Here is a 10,719-nt window from a genome sequence, read left to right on the forward strand (position 1 = left end):
CCTCTCTTTGAATGGGGCCAAGCTTTCGATTAAATTTCATATTTAAATCACCAGTGAAATCTGACAACAATGACTCTCCTAATGTGCCATTTCAGCTCCCTCTTGTGACTGAATATGAAAACACATTCTGTTTTTAACCACTCTCTCACCGATATTTGCTCCATTTAATACATTACTACTAATCAATCAGTCAATAAGTCAGACACAGGAGAAGAAGTGATAATCAAAATGAGCAGTTTATTGAATAATATTAGTTATTAGTTGATTTTCCTGACCAGCACAAATTCAGCAAGTGTTATTACATTATAACAAAGGCAATGGTAAAAAATTACTGCTTCACATTATTGTCAAGTGACAATTAAAAACCTTTACCATTAACTAATAAAGGCAACAGAACTACAGTAACAGAACAAAAGTAGGCTAATACATACTGTACATATACAGACGTAAACCAGTGTAATTAATATGAAAGAGATAAATAAAATCTACTCTCACTCTAATGCACGCTTCCCCTTGGAGACATTTTCAGGAGAAATCTGGTTTGCATTTATTGTTACTCTGATGATACTCAGCTCGATATTCCCTCGAGGCCTGATGAAATCTACCACTAATGAACTGCATAGACGGTACCAGCTTAACAACTAGTGATTTCCATCTGCTTAATTGAGAAACAAACAGATTATTGGACCAAAAACTGCCTAATGTGAGATCTTAGAGTCTGTCTCCTGATGGATGTAGTCATCTACATCTCTTTTGCTCTATAAACACTTCTTCATCAGTGAGTTCAGTGTCTGCAGGAGTTTCTAAGCCTCAAGGCTAGTTCACAGAGCTCATCTCTGCTGCTCTTCCATAGTTTTTCTCTGTAAACACTCACTAGACGGACATGTTTGACCATTGCGCTCAATTCTCTCAGTCAAGAATCCCCATTGCACTGCCCACTCCTTGATTAATCAAAGCAATAACACATTCAGTGATTCCCACATCTTATATGAAATTTCTATCTCACAGTTTACAATTGCACAATATCAAAGATGTGAGAATCAAAGCAATATTTTGTTAATAAAGCAACATGCATGACATGTAACATTAGTGAAATGATGTATGAAAGAGTTTCATCAACCACCAACGAAAGAAGCTTTTTACCCACACGTTTAACAGCTCGACAGAAACAGGTTTCTCACTTTCACAAGATGGAAAGAAATGTGTTTTTGGTGCTGTATATGGTGCTCACATGTTGATGATGTCATAGTGATTGACACTGGTGGGTGTGTCTTATCTCAAACTGAAGTCGATGCTCCCCCTTGATTTTGCAACAGCTGTGTCTTTGGAGTCGGTGATTCCTCCCCTGTGGAATCTGAAATACAGAGACAACGACATTGTTACATATTCATCTACATACAGATGAGCTACACAACAAAAAGAAGACGCAACAGTTCAGTAGGAATGTTCAGACTCGTACGATATGAATTTGATTAACTTCTCATTGTTTCTCTCAGTAGCATGAAATTAATCTGTTATTTAAATGATTAAATTACATACGGAAAGCAATCAAAGCATTTTGTGTGCAGAAATCGAGTTAAATTGACGAGATCTCTGCATTCACACAATCAACAGACTGTCATCTGCTCAATGTGCAACCTTTCTTGTGGTCTAAATGTAATGCAATAATCAACACTTCCTGATTCCTTCATTTCGACAGCTGTAATAGTGTTTTCTAGAGAGTCCCACACGTAATATCTATTTCATATGCAAAGATGTCAGCCAATCACAGCAGTGGGAGTTTACACGGAAGTCTCACAGCAGACACGCCCCTTAAAACAGAGAGTTAAAATCAGAGGGAACAGGGTTGAAAATAGCCATTTATTTCTAAATTATGACCACACTCTAAAAAATGCTGGGTTAAAAACAACCCAAGTTGGGTTAAATATGGACAAACCCAGCAGGTTGGGTTAAAGGGCACATATTATGCCCTCTTTCACAAGATTTAATATAAGTCTCTGCTCTGGTCAAGTTTCAGCTTAAAATACCCCACAAATTTGCCCATATTTGGGGGTGAGCAAAAACATGCCTTTTTTTATATTGCTATATTGCTGGCTAAAAAAATAAATCCAAATTTGGTTGAAAAAAATGGCTGGGTGAAAACAACCCAATCTCTGGTTTTGTCCATATTTAACCCAGCATTTTTTAGAGTGCATTTTTTGATGTAAAAATCATACTAACATTATGGGTCCTATCACACACCCGGCACAATGCAACGGCAAGTGTTTTTAGCTAGTTTCAGCCGGACACAGTTATCATTTTCACATCCTGCGCACTCGAGCCCATCTGTTCACCCATGGGCATGCTGGTCTGAATACGAGATGTGTTCAGGGGCATTGTTGGCGTGTTGCTATTTTGAGGAACTGAAAACGGCATTGACCAACAAAAACTGGCCTAAAGTATTTTTTGCAGTATTTTTTGGTTATTTAAAGAGCGTGTTAGTAATATGCGGCTATGCGCTATAACGCGTGTACACTCCGCTTATTTCTTAGCTTGTTCCTCACAAAACATCATAAGACTATTGAATTATAACATTTATAAGGTGTTTTGTCCATTTTAAAGTCTTACAGACAAGCTTACTGAATGTGAACCGTTCCTGCCGGAGATTATTTTGCTGTAATGACTGACAGTACCTGTATATTTTCCCTTACTTAAAGGGGTCCTTTATTGTGATTTCACTTTTTTAATTTCAGTTAGTGTGTAATGTTGCTGTTTGATCATAAACAACATCTGCAAAGTCACGACGCTCAAAGTTCAATGCAAAGAGAGATATTTTCTTTTACAGAAATCACTTTTTAAACGGCTGGTAGGGACTATAAAGAGCTTCTTCCTGGGTTAGTGACATCACAAACACTAAAATTTACATAAACCCCACCCCTGAGAACACACAACAAAGGGGGCGGGGCCATGTTGGGCTGCTTTAGAGAAGAGGAAGAGTTGTTGTAGTAGAGTGTTGTTGTCATGCCGTCATTTTACGCCGGACTGCTTCACAAACGAGGGTCAATTCAACACAAAAGATGAACATGACGGCACATGCTAGTGGATGAGTTGAATCAACTCCACAGCAACTACATCAATTTATCCACTAACCATTCAGAAACTAAAAGTTGTAACTTCTTCCTGAGTTTCTCCATCAGTGTCGACTCCGGTTTGAACAATGTAAGGCTGAACACTTTCGTCATTTTGGCTGCGTGAGATTCTCCAGCTTTGTTGTTGTTGAGCTGTTAAAGCTCCGCCCTCTTCTGGAAAGGGGGCGGGAGCAGCAGCTCATTTGCATTTAAAGGGATACACACAAAAACGGTGTGTTTTTGCTCAGACCCAAATAGGGTCACATTTAACAAGCTATTACTAAATTATATGTGGGGGGGACTCCAGAGACTTATATTACATCTTGTAAAAGGGGCATTATAGGGCCCCTTTAATAAATACAGAACTACTACTTTAAAAAAAATACACTGAAATAACAACTGTATTTAAAGTGGGAAGTCTGAGAACACTAGATTTCTCATTTCAAGAACAACTTTTTCAAAATCTTAATTTTAAATTAAATCCAAGATGAAATGAGTTCAGATTTTAGATGTGCTCCACAACACATGAACATGCAAACAAGAGGAACACACTCTTGGAACGCTGCTCGACCAATCAGATTTGAGAAACAGAAATATTGAATAAACAATATACCGTATAGTGAGTTAATATAATAATGTCGCTCTACTCACCATTGAGAATCACATTGAATCTCCAGCATTTGGTCTCGTTGCTGTTGATGATCTGTAGCTTATAATGTCCAACGTCTTCAGCTCTGATGTCACTGATTGTCAGAGATCCAGTTTCCTCGTTCAGCTCCACTCGGCCTGTGAATCTCTCATCAGTTTTATCTGGCCTTGCAGGATTTGTAGCAACAAGACTCTTTTCAGCTCCAAACGTCCACAGAATAAGATCATCTTTTTCAATTTTAGCATTAGAGAGGTCAGGCCGGAGAATGACAGATCCTCTCTTCACCGCAGGCATTTTCTTAACTTCAGGTCACAGCAGTGTATAAAACAAGAGAAAAGCAGAAAAAAAAACTGAATGAATTGAATGTCTTCATTCTCATATCATTATGATTTTATTCTTGACAATGTGAGCATGGTACTAATTAAAATTTAAAGTAATTAAAATTTAATTTAATTTTGAGTGCTTTGAAAAGTTAATTTCTGATCTAAATTGTTCACACAACCATTAACACACGTAACGATTTGTTAAACTCACCATCCACAGAAACGCTGAATCTCTTGCATTTGGTTCTTCTTCTGCTGCTGCTGCTGTTGCTGAGCTTTAGTATATAGAGTCCAGAGTAAATAGTCCTGATGTCTGTGATGGAGAGATCTCCAGTCTGAACATCCAAGTTCAGTTTGCCTCTGAATCTCCCATCAGCTCCTGGAAATTCAAATGGTGGACTTCTGTTTCCTGCTGTGAATTCAGCAATGCAATTGTTCTCTTCTTCATAATACCACTGTATCGTATCATATTTCTCTTTTTCCGTAAGAGCAGCCTTTAGGTGGACAGAACCTCCCTCTGTCGCTGGCACGTTCTTCACTTCACCCGTCACAACAGCACATAGAAACAGACATAAAAGATGTGTTCATGAGATGTTTGGGAATTTAGGATGCTACACTCCTACACTCCAGCAGTTGGGTTAAACATTGGACATTTTTACTTTGTACTTTTGTCAATTAAATAAAGGTTAAAGAGAATAAACAAATCACAGATTCTGATTTACTGTGGGGTTGTTTTTTTTTTCTTTTTTAAAATTGTTTTAAATATAAACTCAGCTGCATAAAGACACCTTGTGATATATTGAAATCTAATATGACTGGTAGGCAAATTAATCAGTTCACTCAGAATTAGGATTGCGTCATGTGAGACCCCTCCAGGCCCCCGAGCCGGGCTAATAGGTCTCCCTTTTCCTTTCAAGCCATGAACAACTGCCTCGACCAACAGAGTTCATGGTCATTTTCTTCCTTCAATGCAGAATATATTGATTACAACTTTTATACCATTGGACTGAACCCTCAAGGATTTCTCCTGAACCTGCAGATCTGGACAGCTAAGGCATTTGCAAGTATCGTTTAACCACTAAACGGCGATTTAGTATTAAGATTTTGAACCCCTTTGTTAACAAAGGTGCTTTATTGTATAAAAGTTAGACGATAGACGATCAAACTGAGTGTTCGCTGGCCGAACAGATTCATTGATTGTAATTTTAATTCAGCAACATTAAGATAATTTGATTAACTGATTCAAATATTTATAATTAATCATAGCGAGTTATGACTAATTATTAATATTTCCCCTTTTGAGCTAATAAATATTGTTACTGTAGCATAAATAAAGCTCATTGTTTTCCCTGTATCAGCTGTAACTCTTACCCATTAGTTTAGAGATCTTGCGGTGATAGTAAATCACAACAGCGGCCAGAACTGCAAACACCAGAAAAACAGTACAAACAATCCCTGCTGTGACACCTGGAGACAGACCTGGAACAGCTGAAGAGAAACAGTCATTAGAGTGAATGTGTCAGGATAAATTTTAATTCGCACAATAAGAGTAAGATTTTAGAATAAACATGGATGTCATCCTTGATCTGATTAAAGATCCAAATATCTGATCTAATCATACATTACATTGAAAGACTTGCACCTTACAGACTCAGAGTTACCCACCAGTGACAGACAGAAGGAATCGCTGTGCGCTCTCACGGCCTCTGATCTGTAGCTCATAAAGTCCAGTGTGTAGAGGTTTGGTGTCCTTAATAGTCAGAGATCCATTTGGATTCAACTGCAGTCTGTCTCTGAATCTCTCGTCATCATTGTTTAATGAGGTTTCATTAGTTTCCGCGTAAATTTTAGCCAGCAAGGATGCCTTTATCTCCAAATCTCCAGACCATCAGATCGTCTCTCTGAACTTCAACATGATTCCACAGAGTGACAGACTTTCCCTCCATCACTGACTCTGACTTCACTTCATCCGTCTCACCAACCACGCCTGGGAAACAAGCCCAAACTGTTATTTTAGACACAATTTTGTCTGTTTTGCTCAATTTTGTCAACGAAAAGCAGAACTGTTCATCTCTGAGCATTTGAATCTGCGTTTTGATTCAATGGACCATTCATAAAGAGAACCATTTACTTCACTCCTGAATGAATCATCCGTTTAAACGAATCAAATGAATGAATGACTCAATCATTTAGACATTTACTGCCACCTACTGGCAGTTTTAGTCTTATTTAGAATATAATTTCACTAATCACTAATTTCAAAAAAATTATTTCATATTTCCATAGTCTGGAGCCCTGCACATGACATGCAAGAAAAAAAAAATGTCTGCACGATTTACTAATTCATACAAATTCGTTAGCCTACTAATTCGTATGTGTAATAAATTTATATTGAATCAAATAAAATATTTCTTGCTGAGGCTACTTTTTGTATATTTGATGCTTTAACACAATAATGCCTTTAAATTGTCTTTTAGGAGTAATTTCTCAGCCAAATTTGATGTGCAATTAATTTGCGATTAATTCGATTAAAAAAAATCTCTTGACAGCGCTACTTATAAATTAAACATGTCAGTCACCCAAAAATGAAAATTCTGTTACTATTATTTCACCCTCATGTCATTCGCAAACCGTAAGACTTTCATTCATCTTTAAAACAAAATTGAGGATATTTTTAATGAAAGTTGTCCCTCCATTGACAGTCTACGCAACTACCAAATTCAAGGTCCAGATTGAAGTGACATCAGTTTTATGAAGTGACGCGAGTGCTTTGTTTGCGTAAAACATAATTTACCACTATATTGCAAAATATAAATCTCCAACACACGTTCATGAGAGCACCACGTTCACGTGCTGGAGAAATACATTTTTCAAATAAAGTGGTAAATTATTATTATTGTGTGTGTGCAAACAAAGCACTCACATCGCTTCATAAAACTGAGGTTAAACTAATGGGGTCACATGGATTACTTTAATGATACTTTCCTCCCTTTCTGGACCTTGAAAATGGTAGTTGTGTGAACCGTCAATGGAGGGACAGAATGAAATCTCTCAGATTTTATTAAAAATATCTTCGATTTATGTTCTGAAGATCTCTTATGGTTTGGAATGACATGAGGGTGAGTAATGACAGAATTTTTTGGGGGTGAACTAACCCTAAAGTCGGCCTAATTTAATTACTGTAAAACTAGGCGGGTATTACAAATGTCACATTTTTGATATCTACTGTGGTGTCTGAGATGGTTTAAATAATATAAATAATTATTAACAAAGTACAGCGCTTAATTAAAAACTTGAGATACTCACCAAAGACGGTGACATTAAATATCTTTATTGTAGTCTGTTCTCTCGAGACACTTAGTTTATATTGTCCCGAGTGTCTGATTCTGGTGTTTCTGATGGTCAGAGATCCAGTCTTTTGGTCCACCTGTAATCTGCCTCTGAATGCCATAACATCGGTGACAAAAAGTGAAGTAAAACCCGCCTTTCTCGTTATTTGAGATACGATAGAGTCTTTAGGTCCAAACAGCCACAGTATCGTATCATCGTTTTGTATTTCAGTAATATCAGTGTGTAGAGTGACGGAATCTCCCTCCATCACGGACTCGGTTTCAGCAGACACACCTAAAGCAGAGACAATCAGCTTTACAAACACACATATCAGGCTTTACTTTTTTCCTGGCGTCAGGAATGGCGTCCAAATTATACAATTTATTGGGTGTACTAAAATCGGTTAGACCCTGTAAATTAACAAATTCCAATCCAGAAATAATACGAGTTAGGGGAGGGACGAAAGTACCTATTTTCACAAATATGTAATTTTAAAAGATAATATTTTAGACATTTTTGCTGTGGTCAATAACTCACAAGTGTGGTTTATCAATACCAGGTGGTATTTTGTACAAATGTAGAACAGCTTCAATATAATTTCATAATTCCCGTCAGGTGGGACGAAAGTAACACAACAATACAAGCTAGATTTTTTTTTTGTGCTAGTCTTGTTTTTATTAAATATACCTGACCATGACCTTGTTAATAAGTAACTGCAAACATATTTTGTCCTTTATCTTTGCAAAAAATAAATAAATAAATTACATTTTCATTTTAAATTGAGAATTTCAGTTTCATCAAATGTTTCAAAAGTAACCTGACAGTACAAACTTGAATTGTTTACAATATTTTTTTTGGGGGGGGGGGGGGGGGGGGCAATGTCAATTTATTTTATAAAACATTTTTTTCAACAGTTTGAACAATATGAAAATTAAATTAAATTAGCATAATATAAATTCTTAACATAATGTAGCAGTAGTCATGTTTACAATCCAGCTGTTTTTGTACATAAATTCAAAATATGCATAAAAACATCTGAATAGAAACACTGCAAATTCATAGATCGGTTTGGAAAAGCTAAGGTATGGCTAAAAACTAAATGTTACTAAGGTAAATGTAAACAGATTGAGTGAATAAATGGAGACATACAGAAATCAGCAACAGATATATGTCCAGAAACGCCCTCTCATAAACATTTGGCTGAATCAGACCTCTGTCTGTCTTTCTGACCCTCACTCTTGGCATATTCTGCTAGTATAATACAGCATGAACATGTTTTAATAAATGCTGCAACGCAGAGAAAGCCACATTAGCAGTGGGACAGGAACATCTGACATTTAAACCCGAGGTACTTTCTGAAAAATACTGACAAGTCAAACTTCAGGATGTGTTACAGCACTAAACAACCTGTAGATTGATCATTATTGTGACGCATGAAACGAGAAACACAACTTGTAATTAGAAAAAAAATTAGGCCTACCGCTTCAACATTTTATTTACCGCACTCGAAAACCGGACCTAACCTGTCATAACTTGAAATGCAAATGTAGTCAGAGCTCTGAAAAAAATCGTCCCGGTTCTCCCCTACAACAATTTTTAAATGCATAAACTATGAGATCGTGCTGGGTATGCATGTACCCTACTTAATGCGATTCACCATTTAACGCGCAGTTTTTCATTATTAGACGCGTCTGGGTCTGTTTCGCCGGCGTCGTGCTAATGAAACCGAAACTACAGAAATCCATCACTTACCGTCCTCAAACAACAAGAATAGAAAGAAGAATAACATGTTCTGCACGTTGTTGTAGAGTTGTGTAGAATCTGAATTCATAAAGATAATATATATTGGAGATAATTTATATTATCGTGTTTCGCTGAAGGTCTAGTTGTTTTTGAACCGCACCCAAACCGACTGACATAAATGTGAAGAAGTCATAAAAACAACAGAAAGACGACAACTTGTCTATATTTCTAACGGTAAGAATGACGCTTGAAGACCAAGTAAATTTATCCTTGAGGTAATTTTAGAGAAACTCGTCGCATGCCGCTGCTGTAAACTTCTTGAAGGAAACACTGCTTCCGCAGACAGCTGGGTTTGAATATCACCTGTGGACCAATCACAGTTGAGATGATTTTGAGAACAGTATGACTGTGAAGTAACGTTTTAGCATTTAGTCTGTGAGTCTACAAATAAATGTATTTCCCAACTAACAATGCTTGTCTTCTCATTAAGTGTTTTCTTTTACTGATCGTATACTCATACCTGTTGAATTTACATTTTTAAATTAATTTGACTGTTGGGCTCCCTTTCGAAAGGTTTTATATATAATAGAAAAAAAATATGTTTTTTTCGCGGGTTGATTACCACAGTTTTACTATATACCATGGTTGATTTGTGGTTACCATGGTTTAACCATTGTGTTTTGTGGTTATGGTTAATTTTCGTATTAAAAAAGATGAATGAATGCGCCTTAACTGGCTTGCAGAAATTTAATGATGTGTTAAGTAGGCTTAAGTACAGTGAAAAATGAGACAGACTGTCAGTGAAAAATGACGCAGAATAATAATGACTAAAATATTTAATTCAAATGAATAAATATGTTGATTCTGACACCTTGTGGTGAAATAATCACGTGTACGAGCCTTTCTCAGATAAATTCTGTACACATCAGAATCTCTCTCGGAAAATGTCCGGATTTTGAAATTATCGCATGGATGCTTATTGTATTGTTTATTGTCCATTTGGCATTGCAAACAACAAAATAAAACAAAGGCAAAATAAAACTCCAAACTTAACTTTGACTATTTTAACGATCTAAGCTCATGGTCTAAAGCGCACGGCGCAGGTGCACTTAGGGCGTGTCCGAATCCACTTTTGCTAGTTTAACGAGGGGAAAAATGGAAAAAAACAAGCTATTGAAAAAAAGAGCCAGAGCAAATACTTTACACTGTATAGAGACAGCGCATTTAGGCCACAACCACACCGGGGGGAAACAATCCAACCCTCTCCATTGACTTTGTATTGTGTGAAGCTGCTTCCTTGTCATTTCTTGCCTCTAACAAAAGACAGAACAATGCCTAAAAGCTGCTGTGTGACAGGGTGTACAGCAAACAAGCTAAAAAACAGAACTAAGTTTTTATAAGTTACCGATCCGGAAAAAACAGCCTTTAAAGAGACAAAAGTGGATACAGACAATAAAAATGGTGGGATCCTGATTCTCAGTATGCTATCGTGTGCTGTAAACACTGTCACTGGTAAGTCAAATAACCAGGGCTTGACATTAACTTTTTTGCTCACCAGCCAATGTGG

At 36.9% G+C, this 10,719-nt stretch overlaps 1 pseudogene; it reads right to left on the bottom strand.

Annotated features, from left to right (window-relative positions):
* Window positions 1-217: 217 nt before the first annotated feature.
* On the bottom strand, window positions 218-9,510 carry LOC125265822 (annotated as a pseudogene).
* Between the last annotated feature and the right edge of the window lie 1,209 nt (window positions 9,511-10,719).

The sequence above is a fragment of the Megalobrama amblycephala genome, linkage group LG1, assembly GCF_018812025.1.
Source record: "Megalobrama amblycephala isolate DHTTF-2021 linkage group LG1, ASM1881202v1, whole genome shotgun sequence".
NCBI lineage: Eukaryota > Metazoa > Chordata > Actinopteri > Cypriniformes > Xenocyprididae > Megalobrama > Megalobrama amblycephala.